Here is a 20,090-nt window from a genome sequence, read left to right on the forward strand (position 1 = left end):
GCTGTGAGTCAGGGGAGACCAGGGATGGTAGGAACGTTTTTTACATATCTGTATCTTAGAGATCTGTTATTCACATATTAACATATGCAGCCGATGTGAACATCACATTTGTGTAACGGGGGCGGAAAGGAGGCACCTGGCTTATCTTTGCGCGACGCGGCGCGGCACTTCAGCGTCCGGTGTAAACCCGGCGTAAGTGTCGCATTATAATTGATATCACTGATTGGCTTATGCATTAATAAAATGTGACATGGGGTGGGAGGGCTGAGGTAGAGTAGATTTAAAGCAGAAGCACAAACCTGAAGTTCCTGTTTTTGGTGACTCTGTGTGTCCAATGCGAGAGATCAGTTGAGCACTGGAAACCCTCGCCCTACCTTTTTCTACAGACGTCAGAGGTTGCAGAGATTGTCCTCGTCTCTCGAAGTGAGTCGCTACGGGGAGCAGGACGTGCGCGTGGCCACAGGACTGGAGCACCTGGATTTAGTGGCTCGAGCAAACTTCACGAAATAAAGAAGAATTAAGGGAATAGGGAAGGAAGGAAGGAAGGAAAGAAGGAAGGAAGGAAGGGTCGCGGGAGTCATGGGGAATGTAGGAGGTGTCTCAGGTGCTAACAGACTGAAAAGGTAAGAACTTTTCTCTCCCTTCAAAGTAAATCGTTTAGTCCAGATCTCACAAATCTGTAGAGAGATTGGATTTAGTTTATTGTAGCCTCGTGCAGAAAGACACTAAAAACCTGTCAGATGACCGTTAATGTCGAATGATCATTCGGTGCTGATTCAGCATCCACGCGGTTGTTTTCCAGTTTCTTTATTATATCGATTTCAATCATTTAAGCTCGTTCAGGACATTAATGCCCCTATTTTTTATTATTTCTAAACCATTTATAAAAATATGTATCTGTCTCTGCAGTTTTTCTTTCATTCAAATTTACAATTTTTAAAACAGCATCCCTATCTTATCTGCAGGAAATGCATTTTCTAGTTAGGAATAATAATAATGCATTTCCTTTGAAATCCTCATTGTGAAACTGTCGGAGGTTTTCACTCCTGCTTCGTCTCCCAGACTAATCTGTTTGACAGTTTGACAGTTTGACTCTGACAGTGCTGTCACTAAAACACATCAAACACACACGCACACACCAAAGAGACTACATGGCATAACCCAGTGTTGACTCTATAATGTCAAAGAGTTAATAAAACAACAAGTCAACCACAGTAATTCTCTCTCTGAAAGAGGATTAAACTACATGTGACAGCTCTCTGGTTACAACTCCTCACTTTTATTATCATGGAGAGAGTTTGAACTTTCTCTGGCTGCTACATTTCTCAGATGAACAGGCACATTACGTCACCAGGGTCTTTTGTATCTGTCTGTAACTGACCAGCTGCGGCAATGGTCCTTGTTACACGTCCCAACTTTCTGCCCCGGTATTTAAGGGAGGGTGCAGGGAGGGTGTCTCTCTCTCTCTCTCTCTCTCTCTCTCTCTCTCTCTCTCTCTCTCTCTCTCTCAGTGTCTCCCCCACCTCCCCCTCTCTCTCTCTCTCTCTCTCTCTCTCTCTCTCTCTCTTTTATTTATACAACTGCAGCAGTGGGTGGAGGCTCTGGGGGAGAACTTTTCTCTCCCGTTGTTTGTTTTTGGGCCTAAATACCACAAAGGAAGCAGAGCAACACTCGTCCTGGTTAACTTCCTGTTCGGTATGGCTAAACTGGCCACCTGGAAGAGCAGGAAGAACCAGATGTTGAACACGCCTTCTACAGCCTGACCAGTAACATGGAAGCTTTTACGTCTCAGTGGGGGATCAGACAGGTTTTATGTTCAGTAGAGGAGGACGGTTCACTGGTCCTTCATTTTTAAACTCCATGTGTGTGTGTGTGTGTGTGACATGTAGTTTTTCTTTTGTAAAATATGAGTCTGATTGAAGTGTTATTTATTAATTTTGTTTTTGCTGATGCATGAAATGATCTAAATAAAAGTTATCTTAAAAGTCAAAGTCTCTCTCTCTCTCTCTCTCTCTCTCTCTCTCTCTCTCTCTCTCTCTCTCTCTCTCTCTCTCTCTCTCTCTCTCTCTCTCTCTCTCTCTCTCTCTCTCTCTCTGTTCTAGTTTGAAGGACTTCCTTATTTTTGTCCGTCCCATTTTTTTAATACATTATCTCAGTTGGTCTGTGTAATTTTAGAGTCTTATCTGTGTCTCTCTCCTCTTTACAGTCAGGTTTCGGAGAGCCTAACTCCTCTGAAGAAGCCTTTGTTTCACCTCTGGTTCAAGATCCTGCTCGGCCTAGTGCTCCTCATGTTGTGCTTAACTCTGTCCAGTGGCTCTCTGACATGGATGACCTCTCCACTACAAGGGCATTACCACAGGCTCCTTAATTGGACCAATCAGCTTGAAGTCCCATTTTCTAACAAAATTCATCCAAGCCCCACAGTTAATCTCAGTGAAATCGAAGAAACCACCCAATCCCACACTGAACTTCCTACAGCACTTCCTACTGCAGCACCTACAGGAACTTTGTACCACCAAGCCTACCCACGCAACTACCACTTCATTATGAATAACCCAGAGGTGTGCAAAACCAAAACCCCTTTCCTGATCCTGATGGTTCCAGTAGCACCAGGTAACTTAGAAGCCCGGGATGCCATCCGGCAGACATGGGGCAACGGCAGCGTGGTTCAGGGGGAAGTGGTGGTAACTCTCTTCATGCTTTGACTCTCTGAAGAAGCTGATGTGCAGCAGCAAGAGAAGCTCCAACAGGAGAACCTTCAGCACCACGACCTGATCCAGAGTAACTTCATGGACACCTACCTCAATCTGACTATCAAAACCATGGTGATCATGGACTGGCTGGCTACCTTCTGCCCTACAGCAGCATACGGCATGAAAATTGACTCAGACATGTTCTTGAACATTGACAATCTGGTGATTATGCTGCGTATGCCGGGTATACCCCAGGTGAACTACCTGACAGGGATGCTTATGTGGAGCAGGGAAGTAATCCGTTCAATGGGCTCCAAGTGGTATGTCTCTGAGGAGTTGTACCCAGACCCCTTGTACCCGACCTACACCCTGGGCATGGGATACGTCTTCTCCAATGATCTTCCAAGGAAATATGTGGACATCTCAATATCAATAAAGACCTTTAACATAGAGGATGCCTACATTGGCGTATGCATGAAAAAGCTAGGAATTGAACCCACATCACCACCAAATCCCTCCCAGTTCAAGGCCTATAACGCGAAATACGACCGCTGTGAATATTCACAGATCATCACCTACATCCTTGGTTCTGCTCAAGAGTTGATAAATTACTGGACAGACTTGAAAAGGCCTGAGCCACCTTGTTAGGACACTGACTACTACAAATACAGAGAAATCGTTTGGCTTGAAGGGGTTGGGTGACAGAGTTCTGGGAATTGTACTTATTTATAGATTTATTTTACCTTAGTTCAGAATGTGAATGAGCCAATTGTGAGTCAATACAGTAGTTTCTAAACAACTGCACGAAATAAATATGAGCATTTATTAACTTTGGTGAATTTAAAACTCCTAAAAAACTTTATGAAGGATATGTGTATTTGTTAAGGTTTTGTTTCTCATAGAAATGGGTGGAAGTGGAAATGTAATCAGGGTTATTGGCGCCCTGAGGATCTTTTTGATGAGAGGGTTTCTGTATTGTTTATCCTGTATTTGTATGCACAAGGTGCATTTACATACAGTACATTTTTTAATTACATTTTATGCAATGATGCTGCACAAATGTTGCAATGGGTCAAAACCACTCGAAGCTAATGGAACAACGATGCCATTGGTACATTTTTGGGAAGAAATGTTGAATATTAAAATGATTACCTCTCAGGTAACCTTTGAAATGAAAGAAGCCATTGGCAACTGACAGAAAGGTGCACAAGTTATTATTTTTTAAATGATAACAATAAAACAAACTACTAAGGAGTCCTTTAAAAAATGTTGGAAAAGAAGGTGACTGACTCATTAACTTAATATTTGTCTGTCTGTGCTCCTGCTCTTTGTTCCCCTCTTGTCTCCCCTGTAGCTGATTCTTCTACGAGGTGGACCTGACCTCGGAATTAAAGCTGCTCAAGGGACGTTTGGGACGTTTGGTTCTGATTTTTATATTGTGTTGAGTTTTAAATTGGTGTCAATAAAGCTCATGGCTCAGGTGGTTTCAATGGTTTTCTGATTTGAGTTCTTTAATCCCCAGTGGGCTGTCCATTGACGGGCCTTATTAAAACAGATTGGGTTCCACTTTTACTACAGTGTCTTTGAAGGGTTCAGGAAGTTGAAAGTCCAAGATGGATGGATTCGTCTTAAACAGACTTTTTCAGACCCTGATCACCGACTTCATCTGCAAATGTTCGAGACTAGATGTCAACACAGTCACGTGACTGACCTTATAAAGCTGGGCTCGTCGCGCTCAGGTGTATCCGGGTGAAGACGCGTCCTCATCAACGTCCGTCAAAGTCAGGAGCTCCACCAGCGACCGTCCGCCATTGTTGTGCAGGTACCTCGCGTCCCTGGGGATCCCTCTGCGTTTCTCCTGGTCCGTAAACAGCGGTCGGTTGGACTCGTCACGCCAGACAACGCTGTAGGTTGCGTGTAGCGCCATCGCAAACGGGTAAGAGCTGTGTGTCTAAGAAGATGTTCGGAGTTCAGTTAACGTGATCACCAGGTAATCTCCACCTGGGGCGATTAAGTGATCTTCATTGACTGCTGTTCGCCACGAGTTGGAGTTTTAAACCACATCTTCTGTTTAATTCACGTGTTGTATGTTTTTCTTCATAACTTTATTCCCCCCATTTTTGATTTATGATGGATTCAAGATGATTGTTATTTGGGTTCTAATTAGAGAAATATTGCCTTGCCAATGGTTTTTGGTTTTATGTGAAATTTCACTTCCCATCTGCCCACAAGCCGTTTCTGTGGTTTGAGGTTAGGTAGGTGATGGCATTCTCTGCGCCGCAGATCAGCTGTGTGTCGGTTGTCTGTTTTTCACACGCGCTGTGTGTCGGTTACTGGCGGTGGAGTTGCCGGTTTATCTCCTGCATTTCCTTTAAGAACAAGTTGGTTTATGCACTGAAGTTAATGTCAGGACTCGTATGAAGATGCGCATCTTCCGGTCTGTCGATAACAGTCAGAGCCCCGTTAGAACGAATGAGTGGATTCAGAAGGTGACACGCTGGAGGGCTTTTACTTTGAAACAGGTTCTGAAAAAAGTGTTGTAACTACATTTGTGTCTCAGACCGATACACGTTGTGGTTCACAGCAGAATAAACAGAGAAAATGATCTTTCACATGAGTTTTAATGTTTATCTGAATTTATGTCACAAACAAATGGTTGCAACACTTTCTGAATGCCTTTTCAAAACTGTGTAGTACTGGTATTTATTTGTGTACAAGGGACTTCTTTCATAGAAGGAAAAGTCAAATTTATGGCCACATTCAAATCAAAGCCTTTATGTAAAAACATTGTCCTGCAGTAGCAGCTCCTCTGCAGAACATGCACGCTATACATTGTGCATTGTAAATATGAATTGATATTAATTTGAAAATTTTTGCATTGAATAGAAAAAGTTGCACAACTGCCCTGTGTATATTTATTTCTTGTACATTCAGCCTTTAACAGAAATTGCAAAAAAATAATAAGTATGACCCTCCTGACTTTTTTTTTGGAAGATATCAGGGTGGTAGATCTCGAGGCCAAGTGATCTTGGCCTCGAAACACTTAGTTAGTAAAAGCCTTGCCAAATTAAATAAATGTTCTCCAGAGAATTTATAAAAGCTCCCTCCCTCTAACGTGTGTGTGTGTGTGTGTGTGTGTGTGTGTGTGTGTGTGTGTGTGTGTGTGTGTGTGTGTGTGTGTGTGTGTGTGTGTGTGTGTGTGTGTGTGTGTGTGTGTGTGTGTGTGTGTGTGTGTGTGTGTGTGTGTGTGTGTGTGTGTGTGTGTGTGTGTGTGTGTGTAACCACCAACACTTCCTTTCATTGTTTTATCATGTTTATATATTATCCAGTACTTGTTGTATTTTAGCTCAGCTGTTTGTCACATTCATGGATAGGATATCTCGTTGCATTCAAGGTCTTCTGAAGTGTCTGGTTTGATAAATAATTCAGAAAAATTGTTTTTTTTATGTTTACATTTGTAGAATTGTTTATATTTGGTTGTATTTTAGATCTATTTATATTTTATGATAAAGTTGATGGTTAAGCTGTAGAATATTAAGCCTTAATCATTATCAAATTAACAACAACACGACTAATACAAATTTGAGGTGTAAAATAAATGATGAGATTAAATGTGTTGATTAATCTGCTGTAACTGCTTTTGATCACTGATTTCTAATTACTTTCTCAATTATCAGATAATACGTGTGTATATCTATATATCTCGCTCTCTCTCTCTATCTCTCTATATCTCTCTCTCTCTCTATCTCTCTCTATATCTCTATCTATCTCTCTCTCTATATATATATCTCTCTATCTCGCTATATATATATCTCTATCTCTAGACAAATGGAAAAAAAAAGAGTTCTAGAAACTTTAGACACTGATTTAGTAAATAAACTGGTATATTTTGTTACTGGTCGACCCGTCTGGATTCCTGTGAAGAGCAAGGGCCTGCAGGGAGTGTGTGGACTGGCAGGATTCCTGTGAAGAGCAAGGGCCTGCAGGGAGTCTATGTGGACTGGCAGGATTCCTGTGAAGAGCAAGGGCCTGCAGGGAGTCTATGTGGACTGGCAGGATTCCTGTGAAGAGCAAGGGCCTGCAGGGAGTCTATGTGGACTGGCAGGATTCCTGTGAAGAGCAAGGGCCTGCAGGGAGTCTATGTGGACTGGTGAGAAGCTTGATTTGTCTGTTCGGGGTTTTACTGTGGAACAGAGAAAACGACGCGGCGCAGAGGTCCGTTCAAGGTAAGTTAGGAAAGGTAGCGATGGTGCGTTGACTGCCCATTGGTGACCTCCGCAAATCAGAAAACTCAGCGACTCGAGTGTTCCACTAACGATGCGTTTAAAAAAAGTGATATTTCATGACTTCGAACATGTGCAGTGTCTCCTGGTGTTTTCTGCTGTCATTGTTGGTTAATTTGATTTACCGATGTGCTCGTAATCTCTGTCGGGTGAATTGAGAATATAATTGAGTTTTAGTTGTTTGCTTGGATTTTATAACTAACTGTGTAAAGTGACCCGTTTCAAGAAATGGACAGAGCCACACTATTCTTTCCACCAATTGCACCTTTTTTATAAGATTTTACATTCTCAAAAACATCAGTTACCGAAATATTGATTTTTTTTTTTTTAATCCCAATCCTTGAGTTATTTTGTTGGTTAGTGAAAAGGTAAAAGTCCCTATCTGGTAAGTGCCATGCAATATCATTATAATAATAAAACTCATGGCCAATGACAAAATAATTAAATGTCTGATTTGTTAAATTATATGATCAGTGACATATAAAATCAGTGTCTTGAAAATTATCTAGTGAAAGAACAATAATATCTCAACAATATGTGATGCTATTTAATACTTTGTTTATTACTTTAGATAAAATTTAACAAAGATTATTAATTATATCCAAATGAATACAGACGAGTATAGACTGAGCTTTGACAGTGTTTGTCGCCATGGTATTCACACTAAACAAAAGAACAAGAGTGTGTGGTGAAGCAACTAGAGGATCAAAGCGGCGGCAGCAGTCACTGAAGAGCTGGTGAGACTCTTTTGTTATGGATTGTACTTGCAAATATTGGGTAATCGTTTGAGATAATCGCCACATTACAGCTTAAATGTGATGCCAGATTAAAACTAATGTTTCCATATATCCTCTTGGTCACTCTAAGGTTGCACAAAACCGATTTCAACAGGCTCTACCTGCTGAGTCGCGTTTACCCCCTTAAGCTCCTGGAACATTCTATTGAGCACAAAGGCAACAATGTGAACCGTGCTGTCTTTGAGAATCTTGGGTGACAAGTTGAGATGAAAGTGTTTCTTTGGCTGAAGAACGGTTATGACACATCCTAGGAGGAAGAGATGTGTGTACATGTATATTTATGTTTCCACTGACAGATGGTAGATGACTGAACTGTGAGCTGTTGTTTAATCTGGATTGTTATTTCTGAGAGTGCTGCTGTCGTTGGATAACACGAGTCTCTTCTCTTTGCAGTTTCAATGGAGAACGGGAGGATTCAGATAAAACACATCTTTATCTGCATCCTGGGAGTGGCAACCATCGTCTTGGTCAGTATGAACTTCGACAGGAGATTGATTCTCGGGAATTCAGTAATCAAGAGTAAGCTATGCTGCTTTTAAAAGTCGAGGAACTACCTGGCTCTAAGAATGACTCGATAACATCACCACCATCAGGAGAACCACAATGGGAGGATCTGGGCATATCATGTGGCCTATCCAGGAACTACAAATTCATCATAAACAACACACCGACGTGTAGGACCAGGTCTCCTTTCTGGTCGCCCAGTGGTCCCAGTCGCGCCCAGTGATGTGGCGCTCGGGACGCCATCAGAAAGGTATGGGGAAGTGAAAGTGGTTCGGGGTGAGGTGGTGGGGGCCGCTCTTCTTAGTGGGCCTGCCTGGAGGAGCTGATGCTGGGCGCAGCAAGAGAAACTCAATCCCAGGAGAATCCTTCGGCACCGCGACCCACAGTCCAGAGCGACTTCCAGGACAGCCTACGGCAACCAATCTGACCATCAAGACCATGGTCATGCTGGGTGGCTGGCTGCTCACTGCACCCAGCGCTTCTTCGTCATGAAGATTGACTCAGACATGTTGGTCCATGTCCCCAACTTGGTCAAACTGTTGCTTGATCCCGGCACGGCCAAACAAAACTACATGACAGGTTTGGTGTGGTGGCACAGCCCAGTTACGAGAGACCCATTTAATAAGTTCTACCTCCCGAGAGGCGTTATCGCTGGGCGGAGTTCCCCCTATCCTCTGGGCATGGCCCTACGTCATGTCCCTGGACCTTCCCTGGAAGATCCTGCAAAGTCTCTCCTCGGATTAAACCGCTCTTCATTGAAGACGCCTACCTGGGGATGTGTCACAAACCTGGGCATTTCCCCACCGACCCCGGGCTTACCATGTTTATCGTCGGCCCGTGCATCCTCTGAGCAGCTGCAGCTGTCTCAAAGGTCATCGCCGTGACAGCGGCCAGGCATCGCACAGATGTGAGATACTGGGAGACGAGCAAAGGACCAGACGCTAAATGCTGAGCTTCAGATCATGTTTCTTTGAACTGAAAGTAGTTTCTTGTAGGCGATGGTGGGCGACTTCATCTCATGTTAGTCTGGGGGAAAAACCAGAGTGAAGTTTATTCAGTTTTGCGAAGTTGAACATAAAATGTTTGTATAAAATATAATGTAATGCTTTGAAACCACAATATTTGTGTAATCTAATGTTTTCTCAACTGGCTGACAGTTCGAAACTGTGCTACTTCATATCATGATCTGAACCGAGTGTCTCTGTCTGAAACATGATTTTATCCACATGAAGAGATTGAAAAAATAGGCTGTTTTGAATTTATAGGCGTGTTTGGAGGTAGCAACTTTAAAAAAATCCTTGTGGATTCAATCATCTCTTGTGTTTTCGGGGAAAGGATCCTGCTTGATTCTCAGACAGTCAGAGAATCTCTTGACATTCTCTCTAGAGGGGGTGTAACTGCAGAGAAGGTCTGGACAGCCCAGTTCTGCAGCAAGAAGTAGCCTACTAATGATTGGAGAAATCTGTCTGTTTGTCTTTCATTTTGTGTTGCTGCGAGTCTGCAACGGAACTGTATAAAGATGGGCGACATGATGACTCCTCAAAGTGAAGCCACCACGTCTCCATCGCTGTTTGGCTGCAGTAGGTCATAAACCCTGCCTCCTCCATGTTAGTGGATTGGACTTGGACCAAAAAATGAATAATCAAAGTACAAAAGAAATCAATGATTTTTCTCTGGTTAATATCATTTATTCTTATCTGATTTTATTCAGCAAGCTTAGTCTTAATTACTCATCTGGTTATTATAAAAATGGGGTGAAATGTCAACTTTAGTATCTTAACAGATTTTGGCTTCATTTCTGGATGGAGACGTGTCGACCACGTTTATTTACAGTCTATGGTTTGTAACTAGAAACTATTTAATCCCATCAGGCTATTTTCATCACCCAGTTGCTGGTTTATTTTGAAATGTTGCCGCTCATACCGCTTAGAATTTGAAGGTGCAATAAAATGGACGTTCATAAAATCTTGAAAAGCGTCATATTTGGAAAATGTATGTTGCAATTTATTAAGTTAGCAGTGAGTTTTGTTCCTGCCTCTGCAATCAACCCTCTGCACTGCTGTAGTTGCTCCTTTTGTCCACAAGAGGGCAGAATAACACCAGGTAAAATCTACAGCAGGCATTAACACAAACGGCATTAGATTATGAATGAGTATTGAATAATAATCATACTGGCTTTGATGTATTTACATCTTTACTGTACAGTTTTTACAACATTTAAGTTGATAATATTCTAAACTGTCAGAATTAAACGCTGTTTACAGCCTGATTTGATCTCAAGCTAAATTTTATGCTGACCTGTGGGCCTAAAGTGATGCATAATGAAGGGGCGTGGCCTCTGTAGCGTTACCTGGGTGCTGTGCGCGGATGCCGTGGCCACCTTTGCTTTATGAACTGTGGGTAATTGTCAAAGTGTGTGTGTGTGTGTGTGTGTGTGTGTGTGTGTGTGTGTGTGTGTGTGTGTGTGTGTGTGTGTGTGTGTGTGTGTGTGTGTGTGTGTGTGTGTGTGTGTGTGTGTGTGTGTGTGTGTGTGTGTGTGTGTGTGTGTGTGTGTGTGTGTGTGTGTGTGTGTGTGTGTGTAGGGAGTTTTCACAGTGGGAAAGTTGCTTCCTCCTGATATATTTCTACTCTCTTTCCTTCCAGTTTTGCGTCTCTGCTGTTTTTCTTGCATGGGCCCTTTTGGATATTTGTCAGAGGGCTGGAAGGAAAGGTATCAAGGAGATTATCCGGAGTACAGTGCAGGTCTGAGAAAGCAGCTACTGACGTATTGGCACCAACACCTCGGCGTCAGGTGCTGGCGGTGAACAGTGGGTCTCGGCCTTGAGGACCGTGACCTTCCCTTGGTCTCTTCCTCTCTCCAGCTGTCTGATCTGTTCTCCCTCCGTCAGATAGGGGAGGATCCTCCAGTCAAGGCCCTGCTCGCCCTCTTGCTGCTGGCGGCATAAATCTTACACATGTTGAAAACCCAAACCCTGGCTCCATCATTCGTGTGTGCTGCCATCTAACGCCAGAATCCCGGCCTCAGTGTCTGGGACCACGACATAAATCACTGCTGGCTCTCACCCACTGTGCAGCAAAGTGCCAGGTTACATCTGGCAAGTAACTGTCTTTTTCTTGAGTGTGAATCCTGTTAATGATGCAGTGAAGCGAATTGCTTCATGGACAGTCTGGAGTTTTGCGCTTTGTCTCAGGAACAAGATTTACAGTCATTACCTGAAGCAGCAAGTCGGAGCAGGATGACTCGTTTGTGTTCAGACACATCGTCACTTCCTGTCTGCGCCCACCCGGCTACTCACACACACACTGCAGAGAATTTGCTTATCTCCTTTTCTATCTCTAGCAGATTGGGTTGGACTAATGTTTATATTTATATTATTTAGGTCTGAGACAGATTTGAATAACAATGAGAGAAAGCCCGAAGAAAGTACGAAAGAAAATGAATGTCTTGAAAATATGTAAATCCTTTAAATGTAATATAACTTGAGTCCTGGTCATGAGGTCCAGTTGAAATCTGTTTAAAGTACAACACAGATACTTTGAAAATGTAAACCCCATCCCCCTCTCACCCGTCATGTGCCGCTCCGTGGACCGATATAATTTACACGAGGTGAGTCGCTACGTTTAAAAGGACAACAAATTACTAACTTAAATAACACGATACTTACTTGAACATAAAGAACAAAATAAACCCAACCCAAATAATAAATGAAACAATCTGCATAACCTACCAGGTTTAGCAGTCAGTTACATTATATGTGTATGTTCGAACTGGTTCTTGCAGTTTATTCTGTGTTCAGCAGGTGGAAGCACCACGATTTCAGACAGAACCAATGTACTGGGCTCTGGGTTTGTACCCTCATGGTTAAATGCACATATTGTAAGTCACTTTGGATAAAAGCATCAGCTAAATGAAATGTATTATACAGAAGAAATAAAACATTGTGCAAATAGATAAAATGTCTTTCTACCTCATCTGTAACATTCAAGGTGATAATCTCACAGAGCTGTTGATAACAGTCACACATCAAATCTCTCCACTTCTCTCAGTGTGAAAACATAATTATATAATAAATATGAGAACTGTTTACAACAGTGGTGTGTGGAGATTATAATCTTATCTAAACTGTCTAATTCACTATAAATTCCATAACAGGCTAAATAAAGCAGAGATGGTAATAGTAATGAGTGGTTATACCAGCCTGTATCAGAACATTTGTAAAACATATAGTTACTATCACATGCAACTTACACATGTAGCGTATTGATATTAACTTATTAACTTATTAAAATCAAGTCACAACTAAACACACGACTCTGTAGTAATTGTTGGTTAATTTGCTTCGTCTGTTCACCGTGTTAAATAAACAATTACATATTAAAAACCACGCCCGCGGAGGAGCAGCAACTAGGAGGTCGCTTTGGTAAACTGGCGCCAGGTGAACGCCCACTGCGAGCCTCGACTCATCTTCAGAAAACTGCGGCAGATCACGGACTCTGCGTTTCTCCTGATCGTAAACGGCGGTCGGTTGGACTCGTCATGAACAACTTCCAACAGGTGCGTGTTGCTTTTTTATGCCAAACAGGTAAACTGTGTGTCAGAAGGTATTGGAGTTCAGTTAACGTGATCTGAGTAATCTCTCCTGGGAGCGATTAAGTAGTCTTCATTAACTGCTGTTATACGGTTGATTTTTAACCATCTTTATGGCTAATTCGTATTTGTATGTTTTCTTGATAACTTTATTCCCCATTTTGATTTATGATGGATTCAAATTATTAGTTATTTGGGTTCTAATTGAAACTATGCCTTGCCAATGGTTTTGGTTTATGTGAAATTTCTTCCCATCACACAAGCCGTTTCTGTGGTTTGAGGTTAGGTAGTATTCGGCATTCTCTGCGCATGAGATCAGCGCTGTGTCAGTTGTCTGTTTTCACGCGCTGTGTGTCAGTTCTGGCGGTGGAGTTGCGGTTTATCTCCTGCATTTCCTCCAAGAACAGGATTGGTTTATGCACTGAAGTTAATGTCGGGACTCGTATGAAGATGCGCATCTTCGGTCTGTCGATAACAGTCGAGCCCCGTTAGAACGAATGGAGTGATTCAGAAGGTGACGCTGGAGGGCTTTGCTGAAACCGGGTTCTGAAAAAGTGTTGTAACTACATTTGTGTCTCAGACCGATACACGTTGTGGTTCACAGCAGAATAAACAGAAGAAAATGATCTTTCACCTGAGTTTTAATGTTTATGAATTTATGTTACAAACAAATGGTTGCAACACTTCCTGAATGCCTTTTCAAAACTGTGTAGTATAGTATTGTTTGTGTGCCAAGGGACTTCTTTCATAGAAAAATAATTCAAATTGTATTACATTAAATCAAAAGCCATTATGTAAAAACATTGTCCTGCAGTAGCAGCTCTCTGCAAGAACTGCATTGTAAATATGAATTAAATGTAATTTAAATACTTTGCATTTGAATATAGAAAAGTTACTGTACCTTTGTATATTTACTTCTTGTACATTCAATACTTTAAACGAAATTGCAAACCAAATAATAAGTATGACCCTCTTGACTGGTTTGGAAGATATCGGGTGGTAGATCTCGTCTTATATTTGGAATTAAAGTGATCTTGGGCTCAAAGGTTGGTGACCACTGATTTAAGCTGAAGACTGCAGTAACTCTTTGATCTCATAGATCCATTGTTACAGTCATATCTTACGTTATTGGTTGCTGCAATACAGTGAAGTGATTCCTTCTTAAAATCAACCGCAGAACTTTGTGGCAGACTTTCCTTATCCTAGTAATGTAATGTATCCTAGTTTTGATTGTCATGTGTAAAACGCCACAGAGTCACTACCAGGATGTGGCTCAAGACTAATGCTCTATGTGAGAGCACTCCAGACTGGCTGTTTGTCACATTCATGGACAGGATATCTCGTTGCATTCAAGGTCTTCCTGAAAGTGTCTGGTTGCAGAGCATCGCAGGTCGCCAGATAACGTGACCTTGTATGTTCATCAGATCGTGACGTTGATTCCGCATTCGCTTGGAGGCCGAGGTGGAAGTGGTTAAAGGTGTGTGTGTGTGTGTGTGTGTGTGTGTGTGTGTGTGTGTGTGTGTGTGTGTGTGTGTGTGTGTGTGTGTGTGTGTGTGTGTGTGTGTGTGTGTGTGTGTGTGTGTGTGTGTGTGTGTGTGTGTGTGTGTGTGTGTGTGTGTGTGTGTGTAGACTGCTTCTGCTGTTGTTTGCTGGGACTTTGTTTCAGGAGGATCAGTCAGATAAACTTCTTGAATAATGTGTAATAATTGTACATTTAATTTAAGCAGAGCCTGACTAGGTCATTTGTTGGATGATAAAATGGACATCGAATCTATTGTTTTGCAGATATGAACACTTTTTATTTTGCAAATAAATAATTCAGAAAAATTGTTTTTATCTTTACATTTGTAGAATAGTTATTTATATTTGGTTGTATTTTGGGTTATTTTATAGTTGCAGTAAAGTACAAAATACAGCAACAGGACTAATACAAATTTGAGGTGTAAAATAAATGATGAGATTAAATGTGTTGATTAATCTGCTGTAACCTTTTGATCATAAATTTCTAATTACTTTCTCAATTATCAGATAATACAAATATGATATCAAGACAAATGGAAAAAAAATCTGCAAATCAGTGTCTAGAAACTCTAGTGTTTTCACTACAGGTAGGTTAATAGTAAAAAAGAAATCAAAATTAAATCAGGTCACCGTCTCGAGACATAATATTCACAAGACGCCACTGTGGGCTGTGTCTAAACTCTAGACACTGAGACTAGTAATTAAACTGGTAGGTGTCTTTACTGATGAACCCGAAGTCGGATTCCTGTGAAGGGCAAGGGCATGCAGAAGTCTGTATTGCACTGGCAGGAAGCTTGATTTGTCTGTTCAGAGTTTACTGCAGAAAAAAGGAAACGACGGCGCAGAGGGTCCGTTCAAGGTAAGGATTAGGAAGGTAGCGATGGTGCGTTGACTGCCCATTGGTGACCTCCGCAAATCAGAAAACTCAGCGACTCGCGTGTTCCACTAACTGATGCGTTTTAAAAAAGTGATATTTCATGACTTCGAACATGTGCAGTGTCTCCTGGTGTTTCTGCTATCATTGTTGGTTGGTTTGATTTACCCAGTGCTCATGTCTCTGTCGGGTGAATTGAGAATATAGTCAGGTTAGTTATGTTGTTCACTAGACGAATTTTCGTCTCTACAAACCTCTGCAAACTCGCCTAATCCCTGGCAGACAGTGCCCGTTTACAGATAGCAAGTTCCGCGTTCGCCTGAACACATACAACCAGGAACGGGTTCCGCAGTGGTGGGGGCTGGGGAAGGGGCGTGCCGCCGTGGAGTCATGGAGCAGAGGTGTTTTCTAATTAACATGAGTGGCAAATCACTTGTTAGAATTTATCTCACTTCACCATTGGATGAAACCACAGACGAAAAGTCACTTGTGATTGGCTGGTAGGTCTGTTGCTATTGGTCACCCTGAGTCATTGTAATACACACATTAAACCCCTCCCACACAATATTAATAATAATAATTAATATATAGTTATTACTAATAATTTATATATATATATATTATTAATTAATATATATTAGTAAGCCATTACCAAAAGCACTGCAGTTACTGAAGACTATACATTTCACATTCTGCTGATGCTTGATGTTATATGTTGAACATATTGTAGAGGAAAAAAACATTAACAGGTATATGTTGAGTCAAAGCTTTATTTACATACAGCACAGGCAATGTAAAGCACAACTGGCCTAGCCAGTGAAAAACTAATCAGGTGAAGCTTGACAAGTCTCTTTGCCGCCTCTGGGTCATACGAGGTGTGGGGACTCTGTCGAGATGCCTCCAGTGTGTAGACGTCTGTGGTGTGTAGCTGTGAGATTCAGTGTAGCTTCCCAGTCTTATTTGAAGTGTGGCACACAGGTCGTGACTCCTGGCTGTGGAAGGATGGATCCATGTCATCTGCCTTCAATCAGCTATTAAACAATCAGTACAATTAGCACAGTTCAATGACAACATACACCTACATGTAATGAAAAGTGATCTAATGAATCTTATCTTACCCTCTTTCTTCTCTATCCGACTCCTGAACTTCTCAATGCTGCTGCAAGAGCTGCAGGTCAGTTGGATGTACAGTAAGTTCCTTCATACTGGCTCTTAGTACGTCTTAGTACGTCATAGGACAGGCAGCTGGAAAACAACATGAGTAACATGAGTATATTATTAAGCGGGAATAGCCTCGCTACATCACCGTTGGAAGATCCACAATAAAGCAAACACAATTACTTACATACAATGGCGTCATTTTCCACACTGCAATCGGACTTGCAGCTAAGAGTCTCGGCCAAATGTGCAGTGACCGCCTCAGTTGTGTGTGTGTGTGTGTGTGTGTAGAGGCTCAGGCTGTGGCTACTGGCCGTGAAATGGATCAGATAAAGTAAACCTGGAGAATGTATTTTATACAGCACCAGTGCGTCTCTTCTTTAATCTCACCTAAGCTCCGGTTAGGTGACGGCCATTTGCCTCCGAGGTGTGAAGAGGCGAACTGATTTCTATTAAATACAACAGGACAAAAGTCACGTTTATGAAAAAACTTAGCAAGAACAAACTCTTGAGTTGAAGCAGTTCGTACATATTTAAACATGCACTCGTTCTGCTCAAGCACTCGATGCTCTCTTCTTCATTTAGCAACTTTCTCGCTAATCCCACAGTTGTTAACACGCTATTCAGATCTAAGAGAGTGTGTGTGTGTGTGTGTGTGTGTGTGTGTGTGTGTGTGTGTGTGTGTGTGTGTGTGTGTGTGTGTGTGTGTGTGTGTGTGTGTGTGTGTGTGTGTGTGTGTGTGTGTGTGTGTGTGTGTGTGTGTGTGTGTGTGTGTGTGTGTGTGTGTGTGTGTTTCACTGACATGGTAGGTGACTGAACTATGAGCTGCTGTTTAATCTGGATTGTTATTTCTGAGAAAGTGCTGCTGTCGTTTATTGAGACTGTAATCCGTGGCATAGTCTCAACACGTTGGATAACACGAGTCTCTTCTCTTTGCAGTTTCAATGGAGAACGGGAGGATTCAGATAAAACGCATCTTTATCTGCATCCTGGGAGTGGCAACCATCGTCTTGGTCAATATGAATTTAGACAGGAGATTGTCTCTCGGGAATTCAGAAATCAAGATCAGCTATGCTGCTTTTAAAAGTCGAGGAACTACCCTGACTCCAAGAATGACTCCTAAAATAACAACACCATCATCATCATCATCATCATCACCAGGAGAACCACAGTGGGAGGATCCTGGGCCATATCATGTGGCCTATCCACGAAACTACAAATTCATCATAAACAACACACCGACGTGTAGGACCAGGTCTCCTTTCCTGCTCATGATGGTCCCGGTCGCGCCCAGTGATGTGGCGCTCGGGACGCCATCAGAAAAGACATGGGAAGTGAGACAGTGGTTCAGGAGTGAGTGGTGGGGACACTCTTCTTAGTGGGCCTGCCTGGAGGAGCTGATGCTGAGGCAGCAGCAGAGAAACTCAGTCCCAGAATGATCTGCACGCGACCTGATCAGAGCGACTTCCAGGACAGCTACCGCAATCTGACCATCAAGACCATGGTCATGCTGGAGTAGCTGGCTGCTCCTGCACCCAACGCTTCTTACGTCATGAAGATTGACTCGGACATGTTGGTCAATGTCCCCAACTTGGTCAAACTGTTGCTGGATCGCTTGCGGCAAACAAAACTACATGACAGGTTTGGTGTGAACGCAGCTAAGTTTTTGAGAAACCCATTTAATAAGTTCTACCTCCCGAGGAACATTATCGCTGAGCCCGGAGTTCCCCCTATCCTCTGGGCATGGCTTCGTCATGTCCCTGGACCTTCCCTGGAGATCCTGCAAGTCTCTCCTCGGATTAAACCGCTCTTCATTGAAGACGCCTACCTGGGGATGTCACGGCTTGCTGACATTCCCCCACGCCCCGGAAAACACCATGTTTATCGTCGACCCGTGCATCCTCTGACAGCTGCAGCCTCTCAAGGTCATCGCCGTAATGACGTGAGCATCGCACAGATGAAGAGTTACTGGGAGACGAGCAAAGGACCAGACGCTAAATGCTGAGCTTCAGATCATGTTTGTTTGAACTGAAAGTAGTTTCTTGTGGGCGATGGTGGGGCGACTTCATCTCATATTTAGTCTGGGGGGGAAAACCAAGAGTGGAGGATTTATTCAGTTTTTAGATTACAATATTTGTGTAATCTAATGTTTTTCTCAAACAGCTGACAGTTCGAAACTGTACTACTTCATATCATGATCCTGAACCGAGTCTCTGTCTGAAACATGATTTTATCCACATGAAGAAGTTGAAAAAATGAGCTGTTTTGGTTATAAACGTGTTTGGAATGTAACTTGTGGATTCAATCATCCCTGGAAGGTTTTGAGAAAGGGTCTCAACGATTCTCAGACAGTCAGAGAATCTCTTGACATTCTCTAGAGAAGTGTAACTGCAGAAGGTCTGGACCCAGTTCTGCAGCAGAGTAGCCTACTAATGATTGGAAATCTGTCTGTTTGTCTTTCATTTGTGTTGCTGCGAGTCTGCAACAGACTATGTATAAGATGGACGACATGACTCCTCAAAAGTGAAGCCACGCGTCTCCGCCAGCTGTTTGGCTGCAGTGGCGGTCATAAACCCTGCCTCCTCCATGTTAGTGGATTGGACTTGGACAAAAATGAATAATCAAAGTACAAAAAAAAATCAAATAGATTTTCTCTGGTTAATGTAATTTATTCTTATCTGATTTTATTCCAGCAAGCTGAGTCTTAATTACTCATCTGGTTATTATAAAAATGAAAATTTGAAATGTCAACTTTAGTATCTTAACAGATTTTGGCTTCATTTCTGGATGGAGGCGTGTCGACCACGTTTATTTACAGTCTATGGTTTGTAACCAGAAACTATTTAATCCCATCAGGCTATTTTCATCGCAGTTGCTAGTTTATTTTGAAATGTTGCCGCTCATACCACTTAAGAATTTGAAGGTGCAATAAAATGGACGTTGTTCATAAAATCTTTGACGTCATATTTGGAAAATGTATGTTGCAATTTATAAAGTTAGCAGTGGAGTTTTGTTCCTGCCTCTGCAATCAACCCTCTGCACTGCTGTAGTTGCTCCTTTTGTCCACAAGAGGGCAGAATAACACCAGGTAAAATCTACAGGCATTAACACAAACGGCATTAGATTATGAATGAGTATTGAATAATAATCATACTGGCTTTGATGTATTTACATCTTTACTGTACAAGTTTTTACAACATTTAAGTTGATAATATTCCCCAAACTGTCAGAATTAAACATGTTTACAGCCTGATTTGGTCTCAACGGCTAAGTTACCCCTTCATGACCTGTATGGGCCTAAAATGATGCATAATGAAGGGGCGTGGCCTCTGTAGCGTTACCTGGGTGCTGTGCGCGGATGCCGTGGCCACAACGCTATGAACTGTGGGTAATTGTCTTTGTCAAAGTGTGTGTGTGTGTGTGTGTGTGTGTGTGTGTGTGTGTGTGTGTGTGTGTGTGTGTGTGTGTGTGTGTGTGTGTGTGTGTGTGTGTGTGTGTGTGTGTGTGTGTGTGTGTGTGTGTGTGTGTGTGTGTGTGTGTGTGTGTGTGTGTGTGTAAAGGAGTTTTCACAGTGGGAAAGTTGTTTTCAGACATGAACTCAGGAGGATGTCGGCACGACGGGGTCTGGACTTTCTCCGGAGTTTTCCTTTCACACATGAGCAGCCCTTGTGC

At 42.3% G+C, this 20,090-nt stretch overlaps 3 pseudogenes; all 3 read left to right on the top strand.

Annotated features, from left to right (window-relative positions):
- The first annotated feature begins 356 nt into the window (after positions 1-356).
- Positions 357-4,183, top strand: LOC118115436 (annotated as a pseudogene).
- A 4,317-nt stretch (positions 4,184-8,500) lies between these two features.
- On the top strand, positions 8,501-9,127 carry LOC118100123 (annotated as a pseudogene).
- A 7,317-nt stretch (positions 9,128-16,444) lies between these two features.
- LOC124854575 lies at positions 16,445-18,423 on the top strand (annotated as a pseudogene).
- The last annotated feature ends 1,667 nt before the right edge of the window (positions 18,424-20,090 follow it).

The sequence above is a fragment of the Hippoglossus stenolepis genome, chromosome 2 (genome assembly GCF_022539355.2).
Source record: "Hippoglossus stenolepis isolate QCI-W04-F060 chromosome 2, HSTE1.2, whole genome shotgun sequence".
In the NCBI taxonomy this organism is placed as follows: domain Eukaryota; kingdom Metazoa; phylum Chordata; class Actinopteri; order Pleuronectiformes; family Pleuronectidae; genus Hippoglossus; species Hippoglossus stenolepis.